The 10,528-nt window shown below is 41.2% G+C and overlaps 1 long non-coding RNA gene across 1 annotated transcript; it reads left to right on the forward strand.

Moving 5' to 3' along the window:
• The first annotated feature begins 988 nt into the window (after positions 1–988).
• LOC117500938 lies at positions 989–10,119 on the forward strand. Its single transcript, XR_004557894.1, has 3 exons — positions 989–1,098; positions 6,756–6,760; positions 10,108–10,119. It is a non-coding gene; the product is annotated as an uncharacterized LOC117500938 (long non-coding RNA).
• Positions 10,120–10,528: the final 409 nt, after the last annotated feature.

Here is a 10,528-nt window from a genome sequence, read left to right on the forward strand (position 1 = left end):
ACTTAAATAACTACAGGACAGTTGGTTTTACCTTTGCAGTGACAATCTTTATTAATTACACATGAGCTTCAGCCTAATATAAGTAATAAAGCTCGTAGCAACAACACCTAAAGCTCCAAAACTATGCACAAGTAGACCTAATAAATGTCTTAAAATTGTTCATCCAACACAGAACTCAACATTTGTCTAACACAAAACACACAAACCAGCCATCTCTGCCTATATGCTGGAATAAGGGAGAAAACGTTTCAAATTATTGTTCATTACTTTCCATTTCAATCAAACTCACGGGTGAGATGTTCGTCCACAGCCTTTGATCTGGTGATTTGCGCAGGAGCTTTTTTTGGGGGGGGTTCAGATAGGTAATGCAAAAACTATGTGTATTACCATAATTTTTACACTGGAAGACGTATCGACTTCAGCTTACCAAAGGAAGTAGAATTTAAGTAGGTCTGACACAAATTAAGAACCTAAAGGATTACTAAATTGACTTGGATTGATAAGAGAAATTAAGTATTGATTAAAAAGGGTTCCCAAAAACTACAGTGGACAAGAAGGGTTTAATTCAGTACTTCCGATAATAGACCTCCGTCCATTCTGGGTGTGCATGATTCCTAGCCATGTTGTGAGGCAGAGAATGTAAACATACAGTGAGCGCCAGTGTCACGGTCTGATCGGTCCCCCTGCCTTCACTGTGCATGCATCATTTCAGAGCGTCGGCAGTGATTAACAGATTACCTCCTCGTTTCTGCTTCAAACTGCAATCCAGTCATCACCAGATATCTGAAGCGTTTGTACAACAATTATTTCCACATAAATTCAGCATTATTTTATCATAAAAGACAGAGGGCAATCAGAGAGCAGCAGCTGCATATCTGAGTCTGACTCTCTACTCCCAAAGTGACCAAAGTGAACAATGTAATTATTAACCATCAGTTGACAAAGTAAAACCTCTTAAATAATTCTAAAGTCAGTTTTAAGCAGGTACAAGGCAATAATCTGTTAATTGCTGCTGATGCTCTGAAATGACACGTGCACAGTGAAGACAGGGGGACCGACCAGACTGGGGGACCGATCAGACTGTGACACCAATGAGTCGTGAAGCGCCAGTTCATGCTAAAGTGAGACAATGGTTATTTTGTGTGTGATGTTCAGATGTGCAAACCATACCATATCATACCATACCCTTTATTTGTATAGCACATTTCACAAACACAGTTTCCAAAGTGCTGTACAAAAAAAAAAAAAAAAACCACACACACACACAGAGGACCACACACTCTTGCGGTGTTAAAAGCCAAAGCATAAAAATGGGTCTTTAGACTAGACTTAAAACACTCTACAGTCAATGTCAATGTAGCCCTGCTTGGGCTCTCAATCAAAACACCAGTGACGTTTGGATACGAGTCCAGACAGCGGGCTGTGAAGAAATGTGGATTAAACCTGTTTGTTTTGATTCCATTTCCTACCGAGAAGACTCAGATGGACATAAAACAGGCATAAAAAAAGTATTTTCTTGCAAATTTAGTTTGTCAGTATTAGTGACACTGAATTATTCTGTCATTATTGTGCAGACTAGAGCGTGGCTACCCCAACCGTTGGGACATGATGGGTTGTGCCAGGTTCAAACAAATAGTTTGAAATAATTGGGTTCAGGTCCAATCACGTCAGCACAAAGACACTTTGAGGCTCCACAAAAAGGGTCACTGCATGTATGTAGATCTTTACCAAAGAAACTTGTATTTTTTATGGTCTAATTAAGTCAGTTGCTTTATTTCAGATAAGGTTAAAGTTAACTAAATCACGATTCATTAAATCAATACAACTATTCATAATGAAGCATTGAAGTGCTCCACGGCTTCAACACTTAAATGTAGCCGATCTGACACCAAATCTCTGCTGTAAGCGAAATGAAGCAATGCTTCATAAGAATCGGACTCAGCTACATAAACCAAGTGAAATGAAGCAAGCTATGCTTTATAAGAGTTGTACTCGGCTAATACACGCTTCAGATAGCGATCAGTTTCTGATTCAACAGACAAATGTGATGCAGAGCAACTATAAATTACAACCCCAGTTCCAGTGAAATTGGGACGTTGTGTAAAATGTAAATAAAAACAGAATACAATGATTTTCAAATTCTCTTCAACCTATATTCAATTGAATACACCACAAAGACAAGATCAATGAGGTGGGCTTCATAGATAATTGGCAAAGCTTCTGGGGAAAACCTGGTCTTGTTAGGAGAGACGGCATCCATCCCACTTTGGATGGAGCAGCTCTCATTTCTAGAAATCTGGCCAATTTTCTTAAATCCTCCAAACCGTGACTATCCAGGGTTGGGACCAGGAAGCAGAGTTGTAGTCTTACACACCTCTCTGCAGCTTCTCTCCCCCTGCCATCCCCTCATTACCCCATCCCCGTAGAGACGGTGCCTGCTCCCAGACCACCAATAACCAGCAAAAATCTATTTAAGCATAAAAATTCAAAAAGAAAAAATAATATAGCACCTTCAACTGCACCACAGACTAAAACAGTTAAATGTGGTCTATTAAACATTAGGTCTCTCTCTTCTAAGTCCCTGTTAGTAAATGATATAATAATTGATCAACATATTGATTTATTCTGCCTTACAGAAACTTGGTTACAGCAGGATGAATATGTTAGTTTAAATGAGTCAACACCCCCGAGTCACACTAACTGCCAGAACGCTCGTAGCACGGGCCGAGGCGGAGGATTAGCAGCAATCTTCCACTCCAGCTTGTTAATTAATCAAAAACCCAGACAGAGCTTTAATTCATTTGAAAGCTTGTCTCTTAGTCTTGTCCATCCAAATTGAAAGTCCCAAAAACCAGTTTTATTTGTTGTTATCTATCGTCCACCTGGTCGTTACTGTGAGTTTCTCTGTGAATTTTCGGACCTTTTGTCTGACTTAGTGCTTAGCTCAGATAAGATAATTATTTTTAACATCCACACAGATGCTGAGAATGACAGCCTCAACACTGCATTTAATCTATTGTTAGACTCGATTGGCTTTGCTCAAAATGTAAATGAGTCCACCCACCACTTTAATCATACCTTAGATCTTGTTCTCACTTATGGTATGGAAATTGAAGACTTAACAGTATTCCCTGAAAACCCCCTTCTGTCTGATCATTTCTTAATAACATTTACATTTACTCTGATGGACTACCCAGCAGTGGGGAATAAGTTTCATTACACTAGAAGTCTTTCAGAAAGCGCTGTAACTAGGTTTAAGGATATGATTCCTTCTTTATGTTCTCCAATGCCATATACCAACACAGGGCAGAGTAGCTACCTAAACTCTGTGAGTGAGATAGATTATCTCGTCAATAGTTTTATATCCTCATTGAGGACAATTTTGGATGCTGTAGCTCCTCTGAAAAAGAGAGCCTTAAATCAGAAGTGCCTGACTCCATGGTATAACTCACAAAGTCGCAGCTTAAAGCAGATAACCCGTAAGTTGGAGAGGAAATGGCATCTCACTAATTTAGAAGATCTTCACTTAGCCTGGAAAAAGAGTCTGTTGCTCTATAAAAAAGCCCTTCGTAAAGCTAGGACATCTTACTACTCATCACTAATTGAAGAAAATAAGAACAACCCCAGGTTTCTTTTCAGCACTGTAGCCAGGCTGACAAAGAGTCAGAGCTCTATTGAGCCGAGTATTCCTTTAACTTTAACTAGTAATGACTTCATGACTTTCTTTGCTAATAAAATTTTAACTATTAGAGAAAAAAATACTCATAACCATCCCAAAGACATATCATTCTCTTTGGCTGCTTTCAATGATGCCGGTATTTGGTTAGACTCTTTCTCTCCGATTGTTCTGTCTGAGTTATTTTCATTAGTTACTTCCTCCAAACCATCAACATGTCTATTAGACCCCATTCCTACCAGGTTGCTCAAGGAAGCCCTACCATTAATTAATGCTTCGATCTTAAATATGATCAATCTGTCTTTATTAGTTGGCTATGTACCACAGGCTTTTAAGGTGGCAGTAATTAAACCATTACTTAAAAAGCCATCACTTGACCCAGCTATCTTAGCTAATTATAGGCCAATCTCCAACCTTCTTTTTCTCTCACAAATTCTTGAAAGGGTAGTTGTAAAACAGCTAACTGATCATCTGCAGAGGAATGATCTATTTGAAGAGTTTCAGTTACGGTTTAGAATTCATCATAGTACAGAAACAGCATTAGTGAAGGTTACAAATGATCTTCTTATGGCCTCAGACAGTGGACTCATCTCTGTGCTTGTTCTGTTAGACCTCAGTGCTGCTTTTGATACTGTTGACCATAAAATTTTATTACAGAGATTAGAGCATGCCATAGGTATTAAAGGCACTGCGCTGCGGTGGTTTGAATCATATTTATCTAATAGATTACAATTTGTTCATGTAAATGGGGAATCTTCTTCACAGACTAAGGTTAATTATGGAGTTCCACAAGGTTCTGTGCTAGGACCAATTTTATTCACTTTATACATGCTTCCCTTAGGCAGTATTATTAGACAGCATTGCTTAAATTTTCATTGTTACGCAGATGATACCCAGCTTTATCTATCCATGAAGCCAGAGGACACACACCAATTAGCTAAACTGCAGGATTGTCTTACAGACATAAAGACATGGATGACCTGTTGTGTGGGCCGCTGAAGAGGAGGTACTGCTGGCCCACCACCACAAGATGGCGCCCTGCTTGAAGTGTGGGCTTCAAGTACGAGAGGGCGTCGGAGCGACCAGGAGTGACAGCTGTCACTCATCATCCGTACCAGCTGTCACTCATCCACTACTCATCACCACCACCATAAAGGCCGGACTGCAACTCCACCTCCCCGCCGAGAAATCAGCTACCATTCAGGTAGTTACTTCTCTGCTGAACCTTAACCCGAGCATCAGTCTGATCTCTTTTGCAGCCGTTTTCCTGGGACGGGTACCCTGTCTGCTGAGTTGGCGTTTGGTGTGGACTGCGACGGCTTCGCCTCCCACCCCACCCAGATAAGTGGTTATCTCGGGAGCTGCACGAGTGTGTGATTGGAGGTGGAGGTTTTCCCTCCTAACTGTATACAGACTGTGGGATTACTGAGTGTGCGAACTCACACTCATCAGTACTGTCTCTGTTCTCTGCCAGCAGTACCGGGTCTGACTGCTGAAGACAGCGGCCACCTGGGGCGCAGGGCTTGGCGGCTCCGGTGTTCTTCAGCTCCGTTGGTGGTGGAAGCTGTGTGGGATCCGGCTCTTCTCTCGCCAGACGTCTTCTATCGTCGAGCCTGCCCACACGTCACCTTGTGTATAATTGACATTCCACCATATTGTTATTGTCTGTACTTTGTTGTGCGATTCACAACATTAAATTGTTACTTTTGGCTTATCCATTGTCCGTTCATTAACGCCCCCTGTTGTGGGTCCGTGTCACGACACTTTCACAACATCACCTCTAATTTCCTGCTTTTAAACTCAGATAAAACTGAAGTTATTGTACTTGGCCCCACAAATCTTAGAAACATGGTGTCTAACCAGATCCTTACTCTGGATGGAATTACCCTGACCTCTAGTAATACTGTGAGAAATCTTGGAGTCATTTTTGATCAGGATATGTCATTCAATGCGCATATTAAACAAATATGTAGGACTGCTTTTTTACATTTGCGCAATATCTCTAAAATTAGAAAGGTCTTGTCTCAGAGTGATGCTGAAAAACTAATTCATGCATTTATTTCCTCTAGGCTGGACTATTGTAATTCATTATTATCAGGTTGTCCTAAAAGTTCCCTGAAAAGCCTTCAGTTAATTCAAAATGCTGCAGCTGTTATGTGCTGCCGCGGATTGAGGAGCGGACCAGCGTCTGACTGAACCCAGCGCTAAATAGCCAGAAAGCGGTTCCAAAAACAAAACCAATTTATTTCCCTCCTGTGCAGTAATTGGTGTACAACATAAATATTCGGTTGTCTGGCGAGGTGAAGGACGGCGCGCTCTCCAGCGTCCAAATGGATCGAAGCCCGGTGCTTTCTGGACTCAGATTCACCGCCGAACACCCCCCAGGTGGATACGAGAAACTGACTCTGTGAAGGACGGAAAAGGTGAGGTAAATCAACAGAGCTACAATACATATCCTTCAAAGGCACACACTATCAGCAACACATTCAGGTCTGAATTTAAACTGTCTATAAATGAGCAGCTTCTCACAACAGGTGGAGGATCATCAATCCGTACGCCACGACAGTGAGGAGCAAACTGCACAATTCTTGTCAGTGTTCAAATATACGGCGTAACAAAATACCAAATTACTGTTAACACTTATTCAGACAATCATCACCTCTGATGCGTGCTGACAGCATGTGTCCCTCACCCGTCCTCCTTCAATCAATCAATCAATCAATCAATTTTTTTATATAGCGCCAAATCACAACAAACAGTTGCCCCAAGGCGCTTTATATTGTAAGGCAAGGCCATACAATAATTATGTAAAACCCCAACGGTCAAAACGACCCCCTGTGAGCAAGCACTTGGCTACAGTGGGAAGGAAAAACTCCCTTTTAACAGGAAGAAACCTCCAGCAGAACCAGGCTCAGGGAGGGGCAGTCTTCTGCTGGGACTGGTTGGGGCTGAGGGAGAGAACCAGGAAAAAGACATGCTGTGGAGGGGAGCAGAGATCGATCACTAATGATTAAATGCAGAGTGGTGCATACAGAGCAAAAAGAGAAAGAAACAGTGCATCATGGGAACCCCCCAGCAGTCTACGTCTATAGCAGCATAACTAAGGGATGGTTCAGGGTCACCTGATCCAGCCCTAACTATAAGCTTTAGCAAAAAGGAAAGTTTTAAGCCTAATCTTAAAAGTAGAGAGGGTGTCTGTCTCCCTGATCTGAATTGGGAGCTGGTTCCACAGGAGAGGAGCCTGAAAGCTGAAGGCTCTGCCTCCCATTCTACTCTTACAAACCCTAGGAACTACAAGTAAGCCTGCAGTCTGAGAGCGAAGCGCTCTATTGGGGTGATATGGTACTACGAGGTCCCTAAGATAAGATGGGACCTGATTATTCAAAACCTTATAAGTAAGAAGAAGAATTTTAAATTCTATTCTAGAATTAACAGGAAGCCAATGAAGAGAGGCCAATATGGGTGAGATATGCTCTCTCCTTCTAGTCCCCGTCAGTACTCTAGTTGCAGCATTTTGAATTAACTGAAGGCTGTTTAGGGAACTTTTAGGACAACCTGATAATAATGAATTACAATAGTCCAGCCTAGAGGAAATAAATGCATGAATTAGTTTTTCAGCATCACTCTGAGACAAGACCTTTCTGATTTTAGAGATATTGCGTAAATGCAAAAAAGCAGTCCTACATATTTGTTTAATATGCGCTTTGAATGACATATCCTGATCAAAAATGACTCCAAGATTTCTCACAGTATTACTAGAGGTCAGGGTAATGCCATCCAGAGTAAGGATCTGGTTAGACACCATGTTTCTAAGATTTGTGGGGCCAAGTACAATAACTTCAGTTTTATCTGAGTTTAAAAGCAGGAAATTAGAGGTCATCCATGTCTTTATGTCTGTAAGACAATCCTGCAGTTTAGCTAATTGGTGTGTGTCCTCTGGCTTCATGGATAGATAAAGCTGGGTATCATCTGCGTAACAATGAAAATTTAAGCAATACTGTCTAATAATACTGCCTAAGGGAAGCATGTATAAAGTGACTATAATTGGTCCTAGCACAGAACCTTGTGGAACTCCATAATTAACTTTAGTCTGTGAAGAAGATTCCCCATTTACATCAACAAATTGTAATCTATTAGACAAATATGATTCAAACCACCGCAGCGCAGTGCCTTTAATACCTATGGCATGCTCTAATCTCTGTAATAAAATTTTATGGTCAACAGTATCAAAAGCAGCACTGAGGTCTAACAGAACAAGCACAGAGATGAGTCCACTGTCCGAGGCCATAAGAAGATCATTTGTAACCTTCACTAATGCTGTTTCTGTACTATGATGAATTCTAAAACCTGACTGAAACTCTTCAAATAGACCATTCCTCTGCAGATGATCAGTTAGCTGTTTTACAACTACCCTTTCAAGAATTTTTGAGAGAAAAGGAAGGTTGGAGATTGGCCTATAATTAGCTAAGATAGCTGGGTCAAGTGATGGCTTTTTAAGTAATGGTTGAATTACTGCCACCTTAAAAGCCTGTGGTACATAGCCAACTAACAAAGATAGATTGATCATATTTAAGATCGAAGCATTAAATAATGGTAGGGCTTCCTTGAGCAGCCTGGTAGGAATGGGGTCTAATAAACATGTTGATGGTTTGGATGAAGTAACTAATGAAAATAATTCAGACAGAACAATCGGAGAGAAAGAATACCGGCATCACTGAAAGCAGCCAAAGATAACGATACGTCTTTGGGATGGTTATGAGTAATTTTTTCTCTAATAGTTAAAATTTTGTTAGCAAAGAAAGTCATGAAGTCATTACTAGTTAAAGTTAATGGAATACTCAGCTCAATACAGCTCTGACTCTTTGTCAGCCTGGCTACAGTGCTGAAAAGAAACCTGGGGTTGTTCTTATTTTCTTCAATTAGTGATGAGTAGAAAGATGTCCTAGCTTTATGGAGGGCTTTTTTATAGAGCAACAGACTCTTTTTCCAGGCTAAGTGAAGATCTTCTAAATTAGTGAGACGCCATTTCCTCTCCAACTTACGGGTTATCTGCTTTAAGCTACGAGTTTGTGAGTTATACCACGGAGTCAGACACTTCTGATTTAAAGCTCTCTTTTTCAGAGGAGCTACAGCATCCAAAGTTGTCTTCAATGAGGATGTAAAACTATTGACGAGATACTCTATCTCCCTTACAGAGTTTAGGTAGCTACTCTGCACTGTGTTGGTATATGGCATTAGAGAACATAAAGAAGGAATCATATCCTTAAACCTAGTTACAGCGCTTTCTGAAAGACTTCTAGTGTAATGAAACTTATTCCCCACTGCTGGGTAGTCCATCAGAGTAAATGTAAATGTTATTAAGAAATGATCAGACAGAAGGGAGTTTTCAGGGAATACTGTTAAGTCTTCTATTTCCATACCATAAGTCAGAACAAGATCTAAGATATGATTAAAGTGGTGGGTGGACTCATTTACTTTTTGAGCAAAGCCAATAGAGTCTAATAATAGATTAAATGCAGTGTTGAGGCTGTCATTCTCAGCATCTGTGTGGATGTTAAAATCGCCCACTATAATTATCTTATCTGAGCTAAGCACTAAGTCAGACAAAAGGTCTGAAAATTCACAGAGAAACTCACAGTAACGACCAGGTGGACGATAGATAATAACAAATAAAACTGGTTTTTGGGACTTCCAATTTGGATGGACAAGACTAAGAGACAAGCTTTCAAATGAATTAAAGCTCTGTCTGGGTTTTTGATTAATTAATAAGCTGGGATGGAAGATTGCTGCTAATCCTCCGCCTCAGCCCGTGCTACGAGCATTCTGACAGTTAGTGTGACTCGGGGGTGTTGACTCATTTAAACTAACATATTCATCCTGCTGTAACCAGGTTTCTGTTAGGCAGAATAAATCAATATGTTGATCAATTATTATATTATTTACCAACAGGGACTTAGAAGAGAGAGACCTAATGTTTAATAGACCACATTTAACTGTTTTAGTCTGTGGTGCAGTTGAAGGTGCTATATTATTTTTTCTTTTTGAATTTTTATGCTTAAATAGATTTTTGCTGGTTATTGGTGGTCTGGGAGCAGGCACCGTCTCTACGGGGATGGGGTAATGAGGGGATGGCAGGGGGAGAGAAGCTGCAGAGAGGTGTGTAAGACTACAACTCTGCTTCCTGGTCCCAACCCTGGATAGTCACGGTTTGGAGGATTTAAGAAAATTGGCCAGATTTCTAGAAATGAGAGCTGCTCCATCCAAAGTGGGATGGATGCCGTCTCTCCTAACAAGACCAGGTTTTCCCCAGAAGCTTTGCCAATTATCTATGAAGCCCACCTCATTTTTTGGACACCACTCAGACAGCCAGCAATTCAAGGAGAACATGCGGCTAAACATGTCACTCCCGGTCCGATTGGGGAGGGGCCCAGAGAAAACTACAGAGTCCGACATTGTTTTTGCAAAGTTACACACCGATTTAATGTTAATTTTAGTGACCTCCGATTGGCGTAACCGGGTGTCATTACTGCCGACGTGAATTACAATCTTACCAAATTTACGCTTAGCCTTAGCCAGCAGTTTCAAATTTCCTTCAATGTCGCCTGCTCTGGCCCCCGGAAGACAATTGACTATGGTTGCTGGTGTCGCTAACTTCACATTTCTCAAAACAGAGTCGCCAATAACCAGAGTTTGATCCTCGGCGGGTGTGTCGTCGAGTGGGGAAAAACGGTTAGAGATGTGAACGGGTTGGCGGTGTACACGGGGCTTCTGTTTAGGGCTACGCTTCCTCCTCACAGTCACCCAGTCGGCCTGCTTTCCCGGCTGCTCGGGATATGCCAGGGGGTATCTAAC

The sequence above is a fragment of the Thalassophryne amazonica genome, chromosome 19 (genome assembly GCF_902500255.1).
Source record: "Thalassophryne amazonica chromosome 19, fThaAma1.1, whole genome shotgun sequence".
In the NCBI taxonomy this organism is placed as follows: domain Eukaryota; kingdom Metazoa; phylum Chordata; class Actinopteri; order Batrachoidiformes; family Batrachoididae; genus Thalassophryne; species Thalassophryne amazonica.